Genomic DNA, 16,628 nt, shown 5'->3' with positions numbered 1-16,628 from the left:
GAATCTCTCTCAGCTAGAGAAGGATTTTTCTATTTCCTGCTTTCTAATCTTCTGTTTCCAAGTTGTGAGTACAAAGTTGGTTTTTTGTTTTGTGTTTACATGTCTATAGTTGCTGGAGTGCTTTGAATTGTATTCTTTTGAATAAGGCTGTTTATTCATATTTCTTTTAAGCAATTGACCCTGTATTTGTCACCTTAATACAGAGAGACCATTTGTATGTGTTTTTCTTTCTTTTTTATATAAAGCTTTCTTTTAAGACCTGTTGGAGTTTTTCTTTAGTGAGGAACTCCAGGGAATTGGGTCTGCAGCTCACCAGGGAATTGGTGGGAGGAAGAAGTCAGGGGAAAACCTGTGTGTGTTAGATGTACTAGCCTGACTTTGCATTCACTCTGGGTGAGGGGGGAAGAGAGATTAACTCTCGGTACTTCTGTTTTCCAAGGCTGGGAACGGGGAGGGTGGAATCCCTCTGTTTAGATTCACGGAGGTTGCTTCTGTGTATCTCTCCAGGAACACCTGGAGGGGGAGGGGAAGGGAAAAGGTTTATTTCCCTTTGTTGTGAGACTCAAGGGATTTGGGTCTTGGGGTCCCCAGGGAAGGTTTTTGGGGGGACCAGAGTGCCCCAAAACACTAATTTTTTGGGTGGTGGCAGCAGTACCAGGTCCAAGCTGGTAACTAAGCTTGGAGGTTTTCATGCTAACCCCCATATTTTGGACGCTAAGGTCCAAATCTGGGACTAGGTTACTGACAGCAGTGTCAGTGCCCGGCTGAGGGGGGCAGGGCTGTGGGTGGGGAAGGGGTATAATTGCCCTGCTGAGGGAGGTGGGGAGTCAGTGCCCAGCTAAGGGGGGGGCAGGGCTGGGGGAGGGGTGTCAGTGCCCAGCTGAGGAGGTGTGACGTTATAAGTGTAATATAATATCGCATTGAAAGGTGACTGACAGGGCCAGAAAGAGTTAATTAACTCACAGAGGGACCTGACCCATGGCGGAACTTTAGACTGGAAGATCTGTAAATGACTAGAGCTTAGAGGGGGGCACAGCTGGTGGGGGAGGGGTTCAATTACTCAGCTGAAGGGATGGGGGAGGGGTGTCGGTGCCCGGCTGAGGGGGACAGGAGGTGGGGGGAGGGGTGTGATTGCCTAGCTGAGGGGTTGAGGGAGGGGTGTCAGTGCCCGGCTGGGGGGGGGCACAGCGCGTGGGGGGAGGGGTGTCAGTGCCCGGCTGGGGGGGGCACAGCGCGTGGGGGGAGGGGTGTGACTGCCTAGCTGAGGGGTTGGGGGAGGGGTGTCAGTGCCCGGCTGAGGGGGGCACAGCGCGTGGGGGGGAGGGGTGTCAGTGCCTAGCTGAGGGGTTGGGGGAGGGGTGTCGGTGCCCGGCTGAGGGGGACAGGAGGGGGGAGGGGTGTCGGTGCCCGGCTGAGGGTGACAGGAGGTGGAGGGAGGGGTGTGATTGCCCAGCTGAGGGGTTGGGGGAGGGGTGTCAGTGCCCGGTTGCTGAGGGGGGCGGGGCTGCGGGTGCCCGGGGCGGTGTCTTGGCCAGTGCCCTCCCGGGGCGGGAGTTTCCCCGGCTCCCGCTCGCGCTCAGTGGTGGGGGAGGCTCTTTGCCCCGGTCCCTAACAGCCGCACTTTGCAGACGCTCCCTGCCGGAAGCCGCTCTCCGCATCGCCGCGCAGGCGCCCCGCGCGCGCCGGGAGCGGAGCCGCGGCCCCATGAGCGGGAGAGTCCGGGACCGGCGGGCTGGAGCGTGGACATGAGGGTGAGCGCGGCGCTGCGGGTCTCGCTGCCCCCGCCCGGCGAGAGCAGCTTCGTCCCGCCCCGCCCCCAGTCCCTGTCCCGGGTGCTGCCCCTCCCCTGCGCCCCGTCGGGGGAGACAAACCGCCCAGCTCCTTCCCTTGCCCCCTCCCCTGCGCCTCTCCCTTTGGGGGAGAGCTGCTCCCTGCAGCCCCGAACACTGCCCCTCCCCTGCGCCCCGTCGGGGGACACTGACCCCCAGCCCCGGGTACTGCCCCTCCTCTGCCTCCGACCAACTCCCGAGGACTGCTCCACCCCGTGCCCCATCGGGGGAGACTGATCCCCCCCGCCTCTTCCCCTGGCAGGGGGAGACCAACCGCCTAGCTCCTTCCCTTGCCCCCAGCGCCGGGTACTGCCCCCTCCCTTGGCACGGGGAGACCAAATCCCCAGCCCCCCACAAGGGAGATCGACCCCCAGCTCCTTCCCCTTGTCCCCAGCCCTGGGTACTGCCCCCTCCCTTGCTGGGGGAGACGGGCCTACCCAACTCCTTCCGCGCCCCCTGTTGGGGAGACCAGCCACGCCTCCACCCTCTTCCCCTGGCAGCGGGAGACCGACCCCCCCCCACGAGCCCATTCCCTTGCCCCCAGCCTTGGGTACTGTTCCTTCCTCTGCTCCCTGTTGGGAAGACTGACCTCCTAGCCCTGGGTATTGCCCCCTTACCCTGACAGGGGAGACTGACCCCTCCAACTCCTTCCCCTGCTGGGAGATACTGATCCCTCAACCCCTTCCTCTGGTAGGGGGAGACCGACCCCCAGCCCCTTCCTCTGCCCCCTGCTGAGGGAGACTGACTCTCCAGCTGATTCCCCTGCTAGGGAGACCATCCCAGTCCCTTCCTCTGGCGGGGGTGGGTGGGATGGACCTTCCCAGCCCCTTCCCTTGTATCCAGTCCTGGGTACTGCCCCCTCCCCTGTCCCCCACTGGGGGAGACCAACCCCCCACAACCCCAGGCACTGTATCCTACTTCCCTCAAGTGAAACCAACTGCTGCCTACTGGCTCCTCCTGGGACAAATGAACTGTCCCCTGCTAGGAAAGATTGACCTCCCCCCACACTGAACTGCCCCCTTGCCCAGGAGAGACCAGTCCCAATCCTTGCTCCCCTGGTATTAGGAGAGATCCAACACCACTTCCTCACAGCCCAAGCAGCGCCTCTGGGAGAGACCCCCGTTTCTGTGATATATCATCTACATGGCACTATTCCCTGCCAGTGAGACATACATTGGTGGCTGGGTCTATCTTTGCCTTGAGATAGATTAATTCTTTTGCCCCTGCTCAGTCTGGCAGTGCTACTGCTCCCATCTGCCCTGGAAGAGAGACATACCTGGTACTATCCCCACCTGTCCTGGGGGTGAGAGACTCTTTCCCCCTATTTCCGTCCCCTGCTCTTCTCTCTGTCTAGCACTGCCCCGCTTCCCTTGGGGAGAGACTCCCTGCTTGGAATTGCTCTCAGCTTGGCACTGCCCTCTGGCCCTAGGAGACAGATCCCCCCAGTGTTGCCTTAAGCTGGGCACTGCCCCCTCCCTTGGGAGAGACCCTTAGCCCTACCCTCAATCCAGCACTGTATCTCTGCTGTACCCTCAGCCTGGCACTCAATCCTGCCTTCCAAAAGAGACTCTTCACACTGCTTCCTGTTCTTTCTGCCTTGGCACCCGCCCCCCGCCCTTGCCTGGCACTGCCCTTCAGTTTGCAGGTTTGTCACTACATGCCTCCACCTTACAAGCCCTGCTCTTTGCCTTCCAGGCCTGGCACTTTCACTTACCTCTGCCTTGGCATTGTTCACCTGGCCTTGCATGGCCCTGCCTCCTCAGAACATAAGAGTGGCCATACCGGGTCAGACCAAAGATCCATCTAGCCCAGTATCTGTCTACCGACAGTGGCCAGTGCCAGGTGCCCCAGAGGGAGTGAATCTAATAGGCAATGATGAAGTGATCTCTCTCCTGCCATCCATCTCCATCCTCTGACAAAGATGGCTAGGGACACCATTCCTTACCCAGCCTGGCTAATAGCCATTTATGGACTTAACCACCATGAATTTATCCAGTTCTCTTTTAAACACTGTTATAGTCCAGCCTTCACCACCTCCTCAGGTAAGGAGTTCCACAAGTTGACTGTGCGCTGTGTGAAGAAGAACTTCCTTTTATTCGTTTTAAACCTGCTGCCTATTCATTTCATTTGGTGACCCCTAGTTCTTGTATTATGGGAATAAGTAAATAACTTTTCCTTGTCCACTTTCTCCACATCACTCATAATTTTATATACCTCTATCATATCCCCCCTTAGTCTCCTCTTTTCCAAGATGAAGAGTCCTAGCCTCTTTAATCTCTCCTCATATGGGATCCTCTCCAAACCCCTAATCATTTTAGTTGCCCTTCTCTGAACCTTTTCTAGTGTCAGTATATCTTTTTTGAGATGAGGAGACCACATCTGTACACAGTCTTCGAGATGTGGGCGTACCATGGATTTATATAAGGGCAATAATATATTCTCAGTCTTATTCTCCATCCCCTTTTTAATGATTCCTAACATCCTGTTTGCTTTTTTGACCGTCTCTGCGCACTTCGTGGACGTCTTCAGAGAACTATTCACGATGACTCCAAGATCTTTTTCCTGACTCATTGTAGCTAAATTAGCCCCCATCATATTGTATGTATAGTTGGGGTTATTTTTTCCAATGTGCATTACTTTACATTTATCCACATTAAATTTCATTTGCCATTTTGTTGCCCAGTCACTTAGTTTTGTGAGATCTTTTTGAAGTTCTTCACAGTCTGCCTTGGTCTTAACTATCTTGAGCAGTTTAGTATCATCTGCAAACTTTGCCAGCTCACTGTTTACCCCTTTCTCCAGATCATTTATAAATAAATTGAATAGGATTGGTCCTAGGACTGACCCTTGGGGAACACCACTAGTTACCCCTCTCCATTCTGAGAATTTACCATTAATTCCTACCCTTTGTTCCCTGTCTTTTAACCAGTTCTCAATCCATGAAAGGATCCTGCTTCAGTTCATGCCACAGTCCACTATGTGGTACTGCCCAGCTCCTCCTAATTATTCCTGGCCCTCCTGCTGGGCACTGTTAACAAGTCCATCTGCCCACACTGTCCCATACCCCCTGTCCACTTTCTCCTGCTCGGCTCTGCTCAGCAGCTGCTTTGGCACATTGTGCCTCTGATAGGATATTGCTGCTCACGTATTTCAGAATGGCACTGCACACTGAATGGTACATACCTTGGTCTCTTGCACTGTCTGCTTTGGTGCTGTTTATTTTCCACCTGCCCACCTCCATTTCTGCCTGTTTGCCCATGCCTTGTTTTTGCATTGCTGGATCTGGATCCACGCCCTGCTCTTCAGCCCTGGCAGAACTGGTGCTGCCCCTTTGCCATGACAGAGTAGGCTGAACACCACTGCTCTGCTCATCTGACTTAGTACTGCTACATGAACATGCTCTCCTCTCAGTCCATCTGCTCTCGGAACATCTGGATCAGCAGCGAGTGCCCTGCTCACCTCGACAACAGCTGGGTATTAAACTACCCTCCCTGTACATCCCTATGAGCACAGCTGTGGTTTCCTCTCTCCACTTGCTGTGATATGGCCTCTCCTTATTCCCTGGCTTGCAGAGTTAGTGTTATGTGCCACCCCTCCTCCACAGGCATAGCTCGATCATCACACTCTTCCCAAGGAGCCACTGTATTGACATCCTCTTTTCCACAGACAGAGCTGGATCTGCATTCCCTTCCCCAGGAACGGCAGGATCTGCTCTGGACTTGGCCTGGCAGAGATGACTCTGCACCCACTCACGTTGCCCATGAGCCCTAGAAACAACTGGATCAACAGCTCCATTTCAGCCTACCTACCCCTGGATATTTGGATCTTACCTTACCCTCCTTATACATCTGAATTTACATTTCCTCACTTGCCTTAGCACAGCTAGTTCCGCACCTTCCATGTCCTGGTACAGGTGAGGTAACAGTGTCTCTGCTAAAATATCATACTCTGCTGTCTGTCTTTTGTAGCCTTTCTTTATACACCAGCAAACTGACACTGTTACAGCTCCTGAACTAACTCACTTTCCCAATAATAGCTGCAGTCTAGTTGTGCCCAACAGTGGGAATATAACCTGGAACAGCAATATCAGTAACGGTTTCAGAGTAGTAAACGCTCTCTACTCTTTCTTCAACATCTGGGGCTGATAGCCTCTCTATCTTTTTCTTTTCACAGGTTGCCAAGGTACGTCTCAGGTCAGTGCTGACCCAGCAAGTTCACACTGATGTGTTGTGTTCATCTCTTCCCTCCCACTCACTGCCTACCTTCTCCTTTCAGAGCTGGATTCGAATGTGTCCTGGGTTTGCTGCGTTACAGTAGTTCCTGCTTCAGTTAGATCAGAACCTTCCCTGCTAATTCATCATGACGTAACCAACCAGCCACCTCCCACTGCATAGTTGGATAAGCTTCTTGTTTCGCATTGTTCCAAGCACATGTGACTCAAGGCCTTCATCATCCACCTAGTCTGGTACAGGTACGTTTAACCCTTTGGAAAGTGGATTGTTCCTGGTGGGAAGGAGAATGTATATGATTTGCATGGGAGGTAGGGAAAATGTCTGGGGTTGGGGATCTTGGGAATGTTAGGACTGTTGCCTGGAGTCAGTGCTAGACTGAGGTGCCCCTTGAGTACTGGATATCTTAGCTGGTGATCTGGTTAGTTAAAATCCAAATATACTGGGGTAGATAGGCTGGAATGGAGGAGTTGATTCCCATCATGGCTGGTAGAGAGGAAACTGACATGGGCAAAGCAGGGAGATTGGCTTGGAGAGGGAGAGGCAGCTGCTGAAAGAGCAAATGAACCCCTTTTTGGGGGGAGAAGGGAAGAGGAGGAGCTTAAGGTGTTAATTCACAGTAACTCTTCCTCCATTGACTAAGGGTGATTGATGCTTGCCAGGCTGTCACTGACTTGCATAGGTGTCATGCTTATCTTTGCACCATACCTAAACCAACATTTTTTGAGTTCTCATTTCCTTCATGTAGCATCACACAGTAAATTCTCCTCTGCCTGCTATTCCTCCCTCCCTGGCCTCCATGGTTATCCATTGGTTAACTCTACATTTACACCAACATACTGGAATCTCCAGTTTAATTCTTTCATATTTAGGATCAATTCCTCTGCCTCTTGTCACTTCCACTGGAGCATTTCCAGATGAGCCATACTGCCTCCTGTTTCTTGGTCACTTCTTTACAGTTTCTCTAACCGGTTTTCTCTTTTCCGTGGTTGTATCAGTGCCTTTTTTCCTACTTAGACTTGCAAAGCTCACTTCAGAGGTCATTGGTAATAAGAGAAGTGGAAGAACACAGTGTTACCCTAGTGAAGGTAACAATTTTATAGCTTATGATTATATCATTATGATCAGCCAGTTTGGCTGCCTGCGCAACACTGGCCAGAGAATCTCTCCTAATGATTCCTGCATCAAGTTCATCACTTCTGGTTGAGCTGGAGTGTGGTGTTGAGTGAAAGACACCCAGTCTTGCTTTATAGATTCCAAGTGATGGAGAATACACTGTGGCCCAGGTAAGTTGTTCTGATGGTTAATTACCCTCACTGGTAAAAATTTGTTCCTTATTTAGTTTGAATTTGTCTAACTTCCGCTTCCAGTTACTGGATCTTGATGACTGAAAACTTAATACCTCATCTTTTCCAGTCCAGTTGGTGTAGCTGAACCACTTCATGGATTTTTAAAGCCAGAAGGGACCATTATTATCATCTAGTCTGACCTACTGCATAAGACAGGTCAGAGAATTACACCTAGTGAATTCCTGCGTCCAGCCCAAGAGCGTGCCTTTTAGAAAGGCATACAGTCTTGACTTATAGAGTCCTCATGAAGGACTCTTGCTCAATATCTGGCAAAGATTGTGGCATGGATGAAAGCTGACTGGCAGAGGCTCGACTTGGATAAGAACAAGGTAATGCTGGAAGGTTGCGGGAAGCAACTGGAAAGAATGGGAGTGATTATCAACCTGCTTGGTCAAAGGAGTGCACCTGCCATTTATCACTCTTGTTTGCCATTTAGGGACTGTGTTAGGTCTTAGGCAGCAGCTGTAGCCAAATTGCTTTTTCCCATCTGCGCTTGGCAGGGAGGGTGCAACATTTGCTTTCCAATTCTGAGACATTACGGTTGTCCCTGTTGTCACCTCAATATTAGACAATTGCAGTGTGCTCTGCATTGGTTTACGCCTTAAGGTCATCTGGCAGCTGAAGTTACTGCTGAATGAGTTTGTCTGCCAATTTGTTTCATACAGAGAGCATGTTGTGTTGGTGTTCGAGAGTCTGAGTTTGGGATGGAATTTAAGGTGTTGTTTTTGACCTACAAAGCTCTGAAAGTTTTTTGGGACCTGCCTCTTTCCCAATGTGAAGTTGCTATAGTAGTGTTCAGTGAGAGACCTCAAGGTAACAGCCTGATACTTTAAACAGAAGAGAGCTGGAAGCAGGAGTGAAAGTAACTTACCGGTACTGCCAGAGTCCTGAGGGGGCGTGGCCTCATCTGGAAGAGGCGTGGCCTCAACTAGAAGAGGCAAGGCCTCTCAAGATTTAAAGGCCCTGGGGCACTGGCTGTGACTAGTAGCCCCAGGGCCTTTAAATCAACCCAGGGCTCCCAGCTGCAGAGGTGGCTGGGGGCTCCGGCTGCTGCGGAGCCCTGAGCCCTTTAAACCCTGGCTGGGGCAGCTGCAGAAGCTCCAAGCCCTTTAAATCCCATCCCCAGCACGGCTGCTGGAGCTGTGGGGGGGATTTAAAGGGCTCTGGGCTCCCCGCAGCCGCAGAAGCCCTGAGCCCTTTAAATCCTGGCCCGACGGGGAGCCCAGAGCCCTTCAAATCCCCACCACGGAAGCCGGTGTGGTCCGGCATGGCGTATTGGCTTTTGCCAGTACTCCGGACCGGCTTACTTTCACCTCTGGCTGGAGGCAGGGTATTTTTCTTAAGGGGCCCTCTGACTCTGGACCTGGCTAATTTCCCAAACCCTGTCCAGCAAAGCTTAGACCATTATAACTAAGACCGTACTTGAATCGTGGGATGATCTTCAAATAATTGCGGCTGAGTTGCAGACAAGACATGGAAAATCACGGAAAAGTAATAATGTACCTTTATTAATAGTGGTAATTTGGAAAAGCCAGAGTAGACCTATTTGTTTAAGAAAAATTTGCTGGAACGATATAAACACTCAAGTATTATGTTATGCCTCTAATTTTTTTTTGATAACCAGACATTTTGCTGCAACTATATTACATTCATTTAAAAAAAAAAGACCGATAAAATATAAAATTTAGAAGATTAAAAGTCTTAACATAACTGCTGTAGAAATTGAGTCCAGTCACTTAAGCCTTTAAAATTTTACGAGGATTGTATGTTAGTGCAGTACTAATTGCATACTCAAAATGTATGCAAAATTACAAATTGTGCAAAGTAAGCCAATTAAAATACAAACAGCGGTGGAAGCCTAATGTTGTGGGACTTCCACAATATTGCAAATGAAGTAGGGTCTTAGTTATAACATTAAGGGCATGTTGTAAGACTCAACTCTTTTCCTAGGGTTTTCTGGAAGGGCTTATATTTTGAGATGGGGAAGATTCAAAATCTCTTTTATGGATAGCTCTCTTTGTAAGTATTTAAGTTGTGTAGAGGTGCTGTAATCCTGCATAGTTAATTACTTTTAGACAAATGTAAATAACTAAAATAGACATACATGTCTGTGTAACTCATCCTAACAAGTATTTGTATTACACTCGCCAGAATGTATTCATGCCATATATAGTGACTACTAGATGTTCTCATCTCACAATGTGTATTGCTCAAAAATGTCCGCAGATGGGTTCATTAACTGCTTCCAGCACAGAGAGTGGTATGCTGTGGGCAAGTATGTCTGGTATTTAGCAACTTAACACGGGGACACAGGACTAGCACTTTATGTAGTGGATAAGTGTCCCTTGAGTTTCAAGGAAGAGATCAAGGATGCTTATTGGATAAGAAGTGTGAGGCAGTTCTAAGTATAAATGACAGTGTGCAATGACAGTACCAATGAAGGGATTCAGGAAATTGGGTGATGTGGTCAGAGTGGTGGCAGAAGAAGGTCATTTCATGACTTAACTACTATGACCTCTTTGGTCTTGACAACTGTCAACCTTACCCCTTACAAATCTATTTAGTATTCAGTTACTCCTCACTTAACGTTGTTATGTTGCTGATCTATTATAGAACAAGCTCATTTAAAGTTGTGCAATGCTCCCTTATAATGTTGTTTGGCAGCTGCCAGCTTTGTCCACTGTTCGCAGGATTCGCTGGAAGAGCAGCCCCTCCTTGTGGGGATTAGAACCTGGGGCGGGGGCAGTGAGCCCCCTCCATCAGCTCCCCTAAATTCCCTGTAAGATATGTGGTTCCATAGCTGCCCAGCAGTTGTTCAGCTGTCCCTTCCCCCACTGCTGTCCTGCTCCTGCCCTGCCCTGCCCTCTGCCGTAGAGCTGCTCCCAGGAACTTCCTGCTTGCGGGGGGTGCTGATATCAGGATGTCCCCCTGCTCCTGCCACCCCTCCTGTTCTGTATCCCCTCTCCACAAAGCGGAGGAGGGGGACAGGGCTGGGGGGACAGAACGGAGGGAGCTGCCTGGAAGCTGTTGCTTCCTGTCTGAACTGGCTGATCTGCTTAAAAGGGCAATGTACTTCAAGTGTGGTCAGCATACTGAAAGGGTCAATGCATGTCTCTCTCTCTCACACATGCCTGCACCCTCAGCACTTTGGAAAGTCAGCACCTGTGCAGCCTTGCATGTGCTGTCAGGAGGAGGGAGTTGTGCCCTCCGGCTGGATAGCGTGGCCTCATTATCATGTTCAGTTTTTGCAGGGAAGTGTTTGCAGCTACCGCCCTGCATCTATTGTGTTACCTTCCTCCTGCCTCAGTCCATGCTGCCTTGTAGAGTGTGACAACAGCATATTAATCCTTGAGGGCTCAGCCGAGTGCTAGTTCATCATTTAGCAGCAAGGCATTCCCTGGGAAATATTCCACCCTCTTACTCCATCACCTCAGCCAAGCTTCACAATCATTCATTGGTGTGTACAATGTTAAACTGTTTGTTTAAAATTGTTTAAAACTTATACTGTGTATAATGTCTTTTGTCTGGTGAAAATTTTTTCCCTGGAATCTAACCTCCCCATTTACATTAATTCTTATGGGGAAATTGGATTTGCTTAACATCATTTCCATAAAGTCGCATTTTTCAGGAACAGAACTACAACATTAAGTGAGGAGTTACTATACTTCTGCGAAGATCATCTTCCCGGTCTGTCACTTTGATTATGTCACCCTTCTTTTTAGTCCCTCCGCTAGCTCCTCCTCCAACGTATCAGATACAAACTTCCTGTCGTTATCTTCAAGGCCTTTAATAACTTAGCCCTGCTCTGTCTAGCCATCCTGTTATCACAACATTGATCCTCACTTTTGCCATGCATAGGTGTCAAGGGCCATGGATAGAGGTCCTCTTATTCATTTGTGTATAAATCTCATATTTTTTAAAAAGTGAAGCCTAGAGTTGACGTTGAAGTTCGGTAGGCTGTGTTATACTGGAGGTCAAACTAGATGACCACATTGATCTCTTTTGGGCTTGGATCTATGAAATCAAACACAACCATGAGGCTTCACATCATTTTGATGATTGGGGGCTATATGTCGTCAGTTGAAGGTGGAGTCATCTTGGCCAGTTCTTTGAAGCATTTCTCCTTTAGAACCAGCATCATTACAGTCTTATTTGGAGCATCTTGAGGAAGTCCTCTGTAAATCACTAAAAATCCCAGATGTGCATCCTGCTAATCTGCAGACCTCCAGAGCCCTGTGAGACCTTCAAGACCAACCTCTGGGAGGAGATGACAGGGATGCGGTGTGACGTGGTGGTTCAGGATTTACTGCCCTAAGTATCAAAGAGTCCTGCAGCACCTTCTAGACCAGAGGTTGGCAACCTTTCAGAAGTGGTTTGCCGAGTCTTCATTTATTCATTCTAATTCATGGTTTCGCGTGCCAGTAGTACATTTTAACGTTTTTAGAAGGTCTCTTTCAATAAGTCTATAATATATAACTAAACTATTGTTGTATGTAAAGTAAATAAGGTTTTAAAAATGTTTAAGAAGCTTCATTTAAAATTAAATTAAAATGCAGAGACCCCCAGACTAGTGGCCAGGATCTGGGCAGTGCGAGTGCCACTGACAATCAGGTCTCGTGCCGTCTTTGGCACGCGTGCCATAGGTTGCCTGCCGCTGTTCTAGATTAATAAATGTATTGGAGCATAAGCTTTCATGGGTGAATACCCACTTCGTCACACACTAAGTAGCTTCAACATCTATGCTAATAGAACCTATGATAGGAACATGGGACTGGAAGGGGCCTCCTGGATTGTCACATCCAGTCCCCTGTTATTGATGCAATAGTATGAGATCTCCATCTACTCTCTCTTTCCTACAGGTTGTCTCTTGACCTTGCCACATTGCCATTCACACTCTGGACCTAATTTCAAACTGGTTGTGGATATAGGGAACACAAGAAACAGTTCCGTATTCTGGACTGATGCTCTTCTCCAAACTGGGATGGGACAAAAATATAAAATCACTGCCAACAAAATATACAGGTGGTGGAGTGGCAAATAATGGTGGGGATAGGTCAGTTATACAGATCAGTCTGGATTGTTTGGCAAAATGTGCCATTTGAATACCATGCATTTTAATACAGCAATCTACAACATCATACGTTTAGAAACAAAGAATGAATATCACACTTACCGGATGGAGTGCTGTGTCCTGCAGTGCAGCAACAGAAGAATTTAGGTGTCATGGTAGATAATCAACTAACGTGAGCTCCCAGTGTCATGCTGTCGCTAAGAGGGCATATACAATCCTTTGATGTATAAGCAAGGTTTGTAATAATACCTCTGTATATGGCATTAGTGAGACCATTACTGAATAGTGCATCCGGTTCTGATGTCCACACTTCAAAAAGGATATTGAAAAATTAGAAAGGGTTCAGAAAATAGCAGCAAGGATGATTTAATGTCTGGAAAACCAATCTTAATAGTGAGAGACTAAAGAAGCTCAGTCTATTTAGTTTATCCAAGAGAAGGTTGACAGTGAATTGGTCACATTCTGTAAGTACCCATAGGGAAGAGATTTTGATAATAGAGGGCCTTAAATCCAACAGAAAAAGGCAGAATGAGCTCCAATGGGTGGATGCTGAAGTTAGACAAATTTGGATTAGAAATAAGGTATGCATTCTTTACCGGAATGGTAACTAATGGGAACAGTTTACTGAAGGATGTGGTAGATTCTCCATTACTTGAAATTTGTATTTCAGGTCTGGATCTCTTTCTAAATGAGATGCTATATCTTAAACTGATGCAGAAACTGCTGGGTAAGGATGTTTGGCCTCTGTTATGCAGCATGTCTGATTAGATAATCATAATGGTCCCTTCTAGTTTGAAAATCCTCATTTACAGATAAACAGCATCCCCGGGAGCTTATGGACTGGCCAGATATACTGGTAATCCTCCCCTCAATCCCTGAAACAGGCCAGGAAATAGGTGATCTAGTGACCTACTAAGATTGCTCAGTAACCACAGCCACTGACCCGCAAGCACCAATGTGCCTGCTCCATTCCCACCCCCGAGGTCTCCATGGTTCAGGGATAAGCTGTGACATGAAAAGCATGAAGGAACAAGACTTGTGGTTGGGAAATATGCAACATGCCCCCCCCCATTCTTTGTGGCTTTTCCATCCTATTTAAAAAAATATTTTCCCTCTGTTACTGCACAAGAGTGAGTGACTGATTTGCTAACTGGCTCTGCCTAGGGTAGGGGACACCTGGCCAACCAACCAGCTCTACACAAAATACAGGCTAATGCCAAATTTTCTACAATTTTGGTTAGCTGGAGAGGGAATGGAAGACAATACCAGGACAGTAGCAGGAAAGATTTTCAGATATGTTTTTTAAATTAAGTCTCTCTCTTTAAATTTAGATACCAAAAAAAGCTGGAGGGAATTATCTGGCATGTTTAGTAAACTGCCTAAAATTGGATCTGAAGAACAGGAATGGGGATGAGGGTATCCTGCCTATATAGTTATGGGGCTTTGATCTGTTATGTAAAATCCCTTCCAGGCTTTAGGCACTCTGAGGTCCTCAATACCCTGAAATTTTCTCAGGACATTGTTCCCTGGCCTTAGAAAGCAATGACAGCATCTCCTCGGCAACGGGAAAGGTGCTCTATTTCCATGGGAACAGACTTGTGAGAAGCACTCCAATGGGAAGCCTCTGTGTGGAAGCTGACAGCCCAAGCTCTTTGTTTGACCTGCCTGAATCTAAGAACTTTGTACGCTCTGGGTATGTCTGTGGTACAATTAAACACCTAAGGCTGGCTTGTCAGCTGACTTGGGCCATTTCACTGTAGTGTAGATGTTCGGGCTCAGTCTGGACCCCGAGCTCTGGGATCCTCCCCGTCAGCCCAAACATCTTCATTGCAATTAAACAATCCCAGAGCCCGAGTCAGTTGACACAGGCCAGCTGTGGGTGTTTAATTGCAGTGTGGACATACCTCAAGTGCTCAGACCCTGCCAGTGACAGAGAGAAGTGAGTTGTGAATTGTGGTGCTGTGCTTGGCTTTATCTGTAAGAAATTAGTGTTGCAGTACATTCTTATCTCAGGAGCTTCTGCTTCAATAAGTGAGGGTCTGTCCATCTGCTGAAATCAGAGGTGCAATTGTGGCTCGTGTAGATGTATCCAAAATAGTTTGGATTTAGCTAGCTCAGATACAAATAGTAGTGAAGCTGTGGCAGCATGGGCTAGTTGCCCAATTATGTCGGTGGGAGGGATAGCTCAGTGGTTTGAGTATTGGCCTGCTAAACCCAGGGTTGTGAGTTCAATCTTTGAGGGGGCCATTTAGGGAACTGGGGTAAAAAAAAAATCTGGGGATTGGTCCTGCTTTGAGCAGGGGGTTGGAGTAGATACCTCCTGAGGTCCCTTCCAACCCTGATATTCTATGTAGTCAGGCTATGTACTCGGTGGCTAGACCATGCTACTGCAGCTTCACTGTTTTTGGTACCTGTGCAAGCTAGATTAAAGCTAATATGGGAGTGGCTACATATGCAACAATCTCAGACCTCATTGCTGTTGTGTAGACTTGCCTGGTTGCAGCTTCTGTAAGGAAGGTGATACCTCTGCTAGGTTGAGAGTCAGGGAAGCACCTGAGGGTTAAGCAGGGAATTTGTAGTTCAATGGCGTCCTTTTCTCTGTTAGAAGGAAGAAATGTTTCTGTGCGCACACTACATCCCAGCTAATGATACAGTTTGATGATACAGTAGAAAAGCAAAGCGGAATACATTTCCCAGATCTGAAGCTCACAGTGAGCAAAACTAGACCTAGAGAGCAGTGAGTAGATTTGGGAGATGAGCATGTTTTTTCTATTCTGAAGTGGTGGAGAAAGGAGAAGCTGGTGGAGGGATTGAAAAAGAGCATGATGCAGTCAAAACAAAGGACAAGGCAGGTGATATTAACACCAGCACTTTGTACTGACTGCAGGATGATGTGATTGTAGAGGAGTTCGGAGAGCAGGTGGCTAATCGTGCAGTGTTTTTTAAAGTCCCTTTATCACTTCTGAGTGGGCTGCCTTTTTAATTTCATTGGCTATCCCCTTGTTCCTCTGTTATGAGAGAGTAAATAGAAATGCTTGATTTTCCTTTTTTATCCTTTTCATTATCTTGTATTCCTCTACCCCCCTCTTATTTATCTCCTTTCTAATTTAAACGATCCCAATCTTTTCAATCCCTCCTCAGACAGAAGTCTCTCCAACTTCTAATCCTATTTTGACTCTCTTCTGAATGCCCTAGCTCTGTTGAATATTTTCAGAGATGGGGTGACCAGAACTGCATACACTCCTGCATACAAATGAGTCTGTGGATGAGGGGAAAGCAGTGTTATTCGTAGACTTTAGCAAAGCTTTTGATACAGTCTCCCACAGTATTCTTGCCGGCAAGTTAAAGTAGTATGGGCTGGATGAATGGACTATATAGTGGACAGAAAGCTGGCTAGATCATTGGGCTCAGTGGGTAGTGATCAGTGGCTCCATGTCTAGTTGGCAGCCGGTCCCAAGTATCGGTTCTGGGGCCGGTTTTGTTCAATATCTTCATTAATGATCTGGAGGATGGCGTGGACTGCACCCTCAGAAAGTCTGCAGCTGACACTAAACTGGGAGAATTGATAGATACGCTGGAGGGTAGGGATAGGATATAGAGGGACCTAGACAAATTAGAGGATTGGGCCAAAAGAAACTTGATGAGATTCAACAAGGACAAGTGCAGGACTCTGCACTTAGGATGGAAGAATCCCATTCACTGCTACAGACTAGGGACCGAGTGGCTAGACAGCAGTTCTGCAGAAAAGGACCTAGGGGTTAACAGTGGACGAGAAGCTGGATATGAGTCAACAGTGTGCCCTTGTTGCCAAGAAGGCTGATGGCATTTTGGGCTGTATAAGTAGGGGCATTGCCAGCAGATCGAGGGACATGACCATTCCCCTCTATTCGACATTGGTGAGGCCTCATCTGGAGTAGTGTGTCCAGTTTTGGGCCCCACACTACAAGAAGGATGTGGAAAAATTGGAAAGAGTCCAGTGGAGGGCAGCAGAAATGATTAGGGGGCTGGAGCACATGACTTATGAAGAGAGGCTGAGGGAACTGGGATTGTTTATTCTGCAGAAGAGAAGGAGAAGGGGGGATCTGATAGCTGCTTTCAACTACTTGAAAGGTGGTTCCAAAGAGGATGGATCTAGACTGTTCTCAGTGGT

At 48.1% G+C, this 16,628-nt stretch overlaps 1 protein-coding gene across 3 annotated transcripts in view; it reads left to right on the top strand.

Annotated features, from left to right (window-relative positions):
* The first annotated feature begins 1,672 nt into the window (after nucleotides 1–1,672).
* The window catches only part of SMARCD3 (SWI/SNF related, matrix associated, actin dependent regulator of chromatin, subfamily d, member 3), a 245,865-nt gene continuing 230,909 nt past the window's right edge, over nucleotides 1,673–16,628 (top strand). For all 3 annotated transcript variants that reach the window (XM_050942683.1, XM_050942678.1, XM_050942680.1), the window contains exons 1-2: nucleotides 1,673–1,751; nucleotides 6,105–6,300. The gene's annotated coding sequence lies outside the window, so the exon portion shown is untranslated. The remainder of the gene's footprint in view (nucleotides 1,752–6,104; nucleotides 6,301–16,628) is intronic.

This window comes from Gopherus flavomarginatus, chromosome 2 (assembly GCF_025201925.1).
Source record: "Gopherus flavomarginatus isolate rGopFla2 chromosome 2, rGopFla2.mat.asm, whole genome shotgun sequence".
Classification (NCBI taxonomy): domain Eukaryota; kingdom Metazoa; phylum Chordata; order Testudines; family Testudinidae; genus Gopherus; species Gopherus flavomarginatus.
Note: the sequence above shows the minus strand (reverse complement) of the source record. Positions and strands in the feature narration are given on the sequence as shown.